The 7,186-nt window shown below is 43.4% G+C and overlaps 1 non-coding gene across 4 annotated transcripts; it reads right to left on the bottom strand.

Moving 5' to 3' along the window:
• Positions 1 to 693: 693 nt before the first annotated feature.
• Positions 694 to 4,306, bottom strand: LOC111976821 (uncharacterized). 4 transcript variants are annotated; one of them, XR_011481237.1, is made up of 5 exons: positions 4,242 to 4,306; positions 3,702 to 3,808; positions 3,389 to 3,556; positions 1,629 to 1,735; positions 694 to 1,283 (listed from the first exon to the last, which is right to left on the bottom strand). It is a non-coding gene; the product is annotated as an uncharacterized protein (transcript). The 4 variants fall into 4 exon arrangements; XR_011481235.1 differs by lacking the exon at positions 694 to 1,283 and having other exon boundaries at positions 1,412 to 1,725; XR_002896421.2 differs by lacking the exon at positions 694 to 1,283 and having other exon boundaries at positions 1,412 to 1,735.
• Between the last annotated feature and the right edge of the window lie 2,880 nt (positions 4,307 to 7,186).

Raw genomic sequence — 7,186 nt, forward strand, 5'->3', positions numbered from 1 at the left:
CACCCCGCTGATCCTCAACACTGGGGCCCACAAGGGTGCGTTCTGAGCCCTCTCCTGTAATCCCTGTTCACCCACACTGCGTGGCCATGCACGCCTCCAACTCAATCATCAAGTTTGCGGATGACACTACAGTGGTAGGCTTGATTACCAACAACGACGAGACGGCCTACAGGGAGGAGGTGAGGGCCCTCGGAGTGTGTGTCAGGAAAATAACCTCACACTCAACGTCAACAAAACAAAGGAGATGATTGTGGACTTCAGGAGACAGCAGAGGAGCACCCCCCTATCCACATCGACGCGGTCAGTAGTGGAGAAGTGGGAAAGTTTTAAGTTCCTCGGTGTACACATCACGGACAAACTGAATTGGTCCACCCACACAGACAGCGTTGTGAAGAAAGGCGCAGCAGCGCCTCTTCAACCTCAGGAGGCTGAAGAAATTCGGCTTGTCACCAAAAGCACTCAAACTTCTACAGATGCACAATCGAGAGCATCCTGTCGGGCTGTATCACCGCCTGGTACGGCAACTGCTCCGCCCACAACCGTAAGGCTCTCCAGAGGGTAGTAGGTCTGCAGAACGCATCACCGGGGGCAAACTACCTGCCCTCCAGGACACCTACACCACCCGATGTCACAGGAAGGCCATAAAGATCATCAAGAGACAACAACCACCAACCACTGCCGGATCCTTGAGTGTGTGTATTTGTGTGTTCCCAGCTCATTGACTGAGCCACACGGGCTGAGTGTGTGTATTTGTGTGTTTCCAGCTCATCCGACCAGAGCCGATCCTCAGCTGTAAACCCACATATGGCCTGGGCAGCGATGTGGTTCCTGTTCCTGTCCCGCCCTCCTACACTACATACTGCTGCAGACCCATATACTCCTGTATCACAAGGAACTGAGCTGGGGCACCAGGACAGGGCCAGGACAGGGCCAGGACAGGGCGCTCTGATGGAGGGAACATGGAGAACATGAAAGGGGAAGAAAATTGGGACTGCAGTTAAAAATTAGCCAGCTGGCTAAAAACAGGCACTTCTATAGTCATGTTGAATAATGGGCACTATCCTTGTAAAAATACATTTAAATGAATACATTTCTTATGGTATTTATTCTGTTATACCACCAGTAAGTTAAGCATAAATCATGCTCATGTTCCACTAGTAGGACAGCTATTTACTGTGTATCCAGTGAGGTAGGTGGTAGGAACTGAAGGACAAGCCACCAAACAAGACAGACCTGTCAGACTCCACTCCTACATGGTCACAAAATGGAAAGGATGTCCCATCCTGATAAATACAGACAGTGACGTTTCAGAAAACACCATGAGTGAGGCTTTACAAGACATTTATACCAGATCCAACTGTTTTCATCACGTGGTAAACATAAATACACTGAAATAGAAAACGCAACATGCAACAATTTCAAATATTTTACTGAGTTACAGTTCATATAAAAGGCAATCATTCAACTGAAATAAATTAATTCGGTCCTAATCTATGGATTTCACATGACTGGGAATATAGATATGCATCAGTTGGACACAAATACCTTCAAAAGGGTTAGGGGCGTGGATCATTAAACCAGTCAGTATCTGGTGTGACCACCATTTTCCTCATGCAGCGTGACATTACCTTCGCGTTGAATTGATCAGACTGTTGATTGTGGCCTGTGGAATGTTGTCCCACTCCTCTTCAATGGCTGTGTGAAGTTGCTGGATATTGGTGGGCACTGGAACACACTGGAACACACTGGAACACACTGGAACACACTGTCGTACAAGTTTGGGATGCTCTGAATCAACATGCTGAAACGGTGACATGTCTGGTGAGTATGCAGGCCATGGAAGAACTGGGACATTTTCAGCATCCAGGAATTGTGTACAGATCCTTGCGACATGGGGCTGTGCATTATCATGCTGAAACATGAGGTGATGGCGGCAGATGAATGGCACAACAATGGAACTCAGGATCTCATCAGAGTATCTCTGTGCATTCAAATTGCCATCGATAAAATGTAATTGTGTTCATTGTCCRTAGCTTATACCTGTCCATACCATAACCCCACTGTCACCATGGGGCACTCTGTTCACAACGCTGACATCAGCAAACGACACCATACACGTGGTCTGCGGTTGGGAGGCCGGTTGGACGTACTGCCAAACACCAGTCTCAACGTCAACAGTGAAGAGGCGACTCCGGGATGCTGGCCTTCTAGGCAGAGTTACAAAGAAAAAGCCATATCTCAGACTGGCCAATAAAAAGAAAAGATTAAGATGGCAAAAGAACAGACACTGGACAGAGCAACTCTGCCTAGAAGACCAGAATCCAGAGTCACCTCTTCTCTGTTGATTGTTGAGACTGGTGTTTTGCAGGTACTATTTAATGAAGCTGCAGTTGAGGACTTGTGAGATGTCTGTTTCTCAAACTAGACACTCTAATGTACTTGTCCTCTTGCTCAGTTGTGCACCAGGGCCCTCCCACTCCTCTTTCTATTGTGGCTAGAGACAGTTTGTGCTGTTCTGTGAAGGGAGTAGTACACAGCATTGTATGAGATCTTCAGTTTCTTGGCAATTTCTCGCACGGAATAGCCTTCATTTCCCAGAACGAATAGACTGATGAGTTTCAGAAAAAGGTAATTTGTTTCTGGTTATTTTGAGCCTGTAATTGAACCCACAAATGCTGATGCTCCAGATACTCAACTAGACTAAAGGCCATTTGTATTGCTTCTTTAAAATCAGAACAGTTTACAGCTGATAACATAATTGCAAAATGGTTTTCTAATGATCAATTATCCTTTTAAAATGATTAACTTGGATTAGCTAACACAACGTGCCATTGGATCACAGGAGTGATGGTTGCTGATAATGGTTCTCTGTACACCTATATAGATATATATTTTTTTTTTTATCTGCCGTTTCCAGCTACAATAGTCATTTACAACATTAATGTCTAAACAAGGACATTTCCCCAAACTTTTGAACGGTAGTGTATGTAAACTAATTTGTGCACAAAATTTKAGAGAAATACGTTTTTTTTCTGCTTATGGAACATGTCTGGTATCTTTTATTTCAGCTCATGAAACATGGGCAACACTTCCCATGTTCCAATGATATTTTTGTTTAGTATAGACGTATGTGAGAGATGTGTAGGTAAATACAGTTATAGTAACAGTCCACCAGGGGGCAGTGTTTTACCGTGCCATGGCATTMTTTTCATTGGCATGAACAACACCAAAGCAATTAATTAGTTAATTAGACTCTGTTCCATGGCCTAGCTTTCAAACAATCTCTCTGACCAGTTTCAAAGTATATTTTTTTGGTAACTAGGCTCAATACCTAAACAACAGTCGTCAGTAATCATCTCTGACTCTACACATCAATCACAACACTCACCTTCATGGGGCAGGACTTCTTGTCTACACTCCTCTGGGCAGCTGACTCAGTAGGCTGCCCTTAGGCCAGTGTTGGGGCAAGCTGCTTCGTGAAGTTCTCTAGGCTTACCACACGGTGGTAGTGTGTCAGGGCCTCCAGCTGGAAGAACTCACTGTAGGGGACATGTACCTGTTAAAAGGGGGACACAGCTGTGAGCTTGAATCCTTCCTGCGTCTCATTTCTCCCAAAGTGTGCACTTGTTCACACCACTTCATGGATTTAAAAGGAAAGGACTGGTGAGATCAACATCAGGAAACGTGATTTCGAAACGTACATTTGAGTATGGAGGCGCGTGGTGGCGGTACACTGCCATTGTGCAACTCAGCATTTTTGCGAAAGCCAAAGACCCCAGAAAGTAGTCGGCTTGGTTTACAAATCGACCTGAGGAACCAAATTGGCATTGGCAATTAATTATTTGAATTGGCTAGGCTATAGTTACTCCAAATTCAACTATGAAGTTAGCTGGTTTAATCACAATTTTTATTTGTAAAATAAAAAGCTAGATCGCAATAAATACATTAACCTGCATGAATAAATACAAGTTAAATAAACTTGACGGGGTAGGCCGTCACTGTAAATAACAATTGGTTCTTAACTGACTTGCCTAGTTAAATAAATACAACCATAGCCTACACATCACCAGATCATTATTCAAAAGACACCGGAGTAGCAAACGTTAATGTTTACAAGGAAAGTTGATACAATTATTACCCATGCAAGACAAATAGAAAATGTAGCCATTGTCGTCACACGTTAACTCTGTAGCAAACGTTAGACTAATTTGTAACAATATTGCTGTAAGGAAATAACAGACCACAAAAAAAGTTGCAGGTGATTCAGTTTCGCCGCCATTGTGTTTCATTCTACATCCCAGAATGCATTGGATACTGAAAAAAAGTTTAACCCCCGAGGTGCTGATCTCCTTGTTCAGCTGCATCACTGAAACTTAAATTGATGTGGAATTGGACATTCATATGATCTTGGATGGTATTTGGAATCTTTAGACACATGTGTGAAAGAGAGAGAGAGGGGGGGGGGGGGCTACAGACTTTGGTAAAAAGGTTTGAAGCGATTATCACAGGAGTTGTATGTGTAGGTTTGAAGCGATTATCACAGGAGTTGTATGTGTAAGGTAAAACCAACACATACCCTTAGACTAGTGACACTTTGTTTGGGTGTGGCCTCAAACCACATTACATAAACTCTTAGAAAAAACGGTTCCAAAAGGATTCTTCAGCTGTCCCAATAGAAGAACCCTTTTTGGTTATACGTAGAATCTTTTTGGGTTCCATGTAGAATCCWTTGTGGAAAAGGTWCTGCATGAACCCAAAAGGGTTTCACCTGGAACCAAAAAGGGTTCTTCAAAGGGTTCTCCTATGGGGACAGCTGAATAACCCTTTCAGATAGCACTTTTTCTAAGAGTGTAGTGCTGTGTGTGTGTTTAAGAGTTTAAKAGAGAAAGGGTCTGCCTGAATATTTGTGCATTGTATGGGGCATTAAAAGCCCTCCCTGTCAACACTGCTGTCAATGAAGACATATGGTCTAATTGGGTGATAATCTAATCTTGTTTTATAATTATTGTAATTTAGAAGACAGCAGAAGTTAATGAGGTGTCTTTTGCTTTAAATGTTATACTGAACAAAAATATAAACGCAACATGCAACAATTTCAACTATTTTACTGAGTTACAGTTCATATAARGAGATCAGTCAATTGAAATGAAGAAATTAGGCCCTAATCTATGGATTTCATATGATTGGGCAGGGGTGCAGCCATGGGTGGGCCTGGGAGGGCATAGGCCCACCCACAGCCAATCAGAATGAGTTTTTCCCCACAAAAGGGCTTTATTACAGACTGAAATACTCCTGTTTCATCAGCTGTCCGGGTGGCTGGTCTCAGATGATCCTGCAGGTGAAGAAGACGGATGTGGAGGTCCTGGGCTGGCGTGGTTATACGTGGTCTGTGGTTGTGAGACCGGTTGAACGTACTGCCAAATTCTCTAAAACGATGTTGGACACTCAATGCTCTGGCAACATTCCTGCAGTCAGAATGCCAATTGCACACTCCCTCAACTTGAGACATCTGTGGCATTGTGTTGTGTGACAAAACTGCACATTTTAGAGTGGCATTTTATTGTCCCCAGCACAAGGTGCACCTGTGCACTGATCATGATGTTTAATCAGCTTCTTGATATGCCACACYTGTCAGGTGGATGGATTATCTTGGCGAAGGAGAAATGCTCACTAACAGGTACTGTCTGTAAACAAATTTCTGCACARAATTTGAGAGAAATAAGCTTTTGGTGCGTATGGAACATTTCTGAGATCTTTAATTTCAGCTCATGAAACATGGGACCAACACTTTACATGTTGTGTTAATATTTTTGTTCAGTGTAATAGACAGACTAACCGTGAGCAGTTGATATGTTCATGGGTGAAATCTCCCGTCCCCCTTCTTCCGCAAACATGTGCAGATATGGGTACTCATGCAGACCAAATACACACACACACACATATGCAGATACAGACTTAGAATCCTTCTGCTGCTCTATATGTGTATGTGAACCTTTCCTACTCTGAATGTAGTTCACTCATAGAGGTCCATGACATGTATGTGACCGTGCAGAATACCAAATGAAATATGTGCTGTAATGAGCTCTGGTCAATTGCTACCAGGTTGTGGAACTTGATGGATTGACTGTTTGTCCCATAACTTGAGAGGAAACTGCTCAAAGCCCACTCTTACAGGTTCAAATTCAGTCATCGCAATTCAAGGTATTTTCTCAGTCTCTCTTTCATGTGTTTTCCTCTGTCTCTTCGCGGGCCTTTTTCCCTGTCTTTCTCTGCTCCACCCCCATCTCCTGAACACACACTGTTTTTCATTGTTAGAGATGACAGTGATGATACGAATGCAGAGAGACACAACTCCCCACCCTGAGACCTCCTTCAGATGGATAACTGAAATAGATTAACAGACGACGGGCGGTGTATGATTGTTATTTATATTTATGTCTCTGTCTCTTTTAGCCTCACTATTTCTCTCTTTTAGCTTCATAATGAGAGATGTACAAATGCTAGGCATGGGAACTTTAAGCCACAGGAAAGGTTGCAGAGCACCGATAAGACAAACATTTCCATAATCTGCAAACCTCTGTGTATCTATTTGCATAAAAAACTACATTTTATGTGGATGTCTTTCCATCTGTTTCTATGCTTACTATTATCTTTATCTACCCATCCCCCCTCCGCTTTACCTTGTCTTCTATGAAGTCCCCCTCTCTCTACCTTGTCTCTATGAAGCTCCCTCTCTCTACCCTTGTTCTTATGAAGTCCCCCTCTCTCTACTTGTCTCTATGAAACACCTCTTCTACCTTGTCTCTATGAGCTCCCCTCTCTTTACCTTTGTCTCTATGAAGTCCCCTCTCTCTACCTTGTCTCTATGAAGCTCCCCTCTCTCTACCTTGTCTCTATGAAGCCCTCTCTTACCTTGTCTCTATGAAGTCCCCTCTCTCTACCTTGTCTCTATGAAGCCCCCTCTCTTACTTGTCTCTATGAAGCCCCCTCTCTCTACCTTGTCTCTATGAAGCTCCCCTCTCTTCTACTTGTCTCTATGAAGCTCCCTCTCTCTAACCTTGTCTCTATGAAACCCCTCTCTCTACCTTGTCTCTATGAAGCCCCCTCTCTTACCTTGTCTCTATGAAGCCCCCTCTCTCTACCTTGTCTCTATTGAAGCCCCCTCTCTCTACCTTGTCTCTATGAA

The sequence above is a fragment of the Salvelinus sp. IW2-2015 genome, linkage group LG17 (assembly GCF_002910315.2).
Source record: "Salvelinus sp. IW2-2015 linkage group LG17, ASM291031v2, whole genome shotgun sequence".
Taxonomy (NCBI): Eukaryota; Metazoa; Chordata; class Actinopteri; order Salmoniformes; family Salmonidae; genus Salvelinus; species Salvelinus sp. IW2-2015.